Source organism: Mesitornis unicolor, unplaced genomic scaffold (genome assembly GCF_000695765.1).
Source record: "Mesitornis unicolor isolate BGI_N332 unplaced genomic scaffold, ASM69576v1 scaffold24797, whole genome shotgun sequence".
NCBI lineage: Eukaryota > Metazoa > Chordata > Aves > Mesitornithiformes > Mesitornithidae > Mesitornis > Mesitornis unicolor.
The window spans coordinates 19,136-20,550 of record NW_010197425.1 but is presented as its reverse complement, the minus strand read 5'-3'; positions in this window follow the sequence as shown (position 1 = coordinate 20,550).

Genomic DNA, 1,415 nt, shown 5'->3' with positions numbered 1-1,415 from the left:
ATGCTGGAGAGTGCTCCCAGGGGTTGCTCTCCCATGCTTTTGACTAATGCGGGTTTCTCTGCCTTGCTTGTCAGGCCTTGCTCAAGTAAGGCGCTAGGTTGTTGGAACAAAACTGCTCCCTGGTTTCTCTTATTTCTGTGCTTCCCACCACTGGGGGTAAGCGATGGTGGCCACGTGACAGCAGAGGCTGAATGAGACTCCTGCCATGCTGCTGCTTCTGAGGCGACGCTCGTGACCTTTCTTGAATTGCTCTGTCGTGGGGATCGTCCCGGCCTCCCACGGTCACCGTGATCTTTTGCAAATGGAAAATTTCTTCAGGTGATTCATGTACATAGAGATCTGACCTCTCTTTAGGAATTGATGTAACCTTTCCGGTTACCTTTTGTGTTTTATGATGCGTGGTATTCTTTCCTTTTGTGCTCTTTCTAGGCTGCCTGTTCAGTGTTCTTGCTCTTAAAAGTCAGCTTTTGTGTAATCTTTACGACGACTTTGAAAAAGACTCGGAGTTCTAACGTATGGAGGACCTGTGTGCATTCAGTTCTAGTGACAGAAGCGTTCACCTCTGCTGCCGCCATGTTCTGTCCTTCCCTGAGATCCCTGGCTCTCCTGGTCCTTACGCCAGCTCAGGTTTTGCTCAGCTGCTTGTGGCCATGGCCCCAGGTCCCAGCAGGGCTGGGAAGGCAGCAGCATGGTCTCCTGGGATGTTCTTGCCTTTGGACACAACAGCTCTGCCTTCGTGGTGGCCATTGTAACTGCAGCCGTGGGGTATCCTGCGATCCAAGGTGATGCCGTCTTCAGCAGAGAGGGGATGGTGGATGGAGGGAGTGGGAGACTGATCCTTTCTGGTCAGTGTGGTTTGTCTCCATTCTGAGCTGCTGCTTCCCCCTGCCCACATTGCAACACGTTGACTGCAGCGGTTGCAGTCTTTGTGATGCTGTTTTTAATTTTCCTGATTTAGGGAAATACCTGTCCCATGCTAATCCCAAAAGATACCTGCAAAAGGACTTGTGCTTCATGAACCACTTAACCATACAGATGGCAGAACTGGGAAGACTTTGCCTTAACTCGCATGGCTGTTACAATGCAGGTTCATTTTAAAATACTGGAGTTTATAATTACTTAAATCCAGAAGTGAAACTTGACATTTCAGCAATCTCTGTTTGGTTCTAGGTTTTATATCTTGATTTAATTTCCCTCAAAAGTAAAATTATGAGTGGTTGGTAGTCATTAATACAGTTTGAGTCACAATTTTATATAGCATGTTTTATATAGCATGTGATTTATATATATGTGCGTGTGTGTGTGTGTGTGATATCTAAAAAAATGTATTTTATAGCTATTTCATTTACACTAAATTGAGTGCTGCTTTCTACTAACCTGACTGACCCTTTTCTATACAGGTGTCTTAACTATGT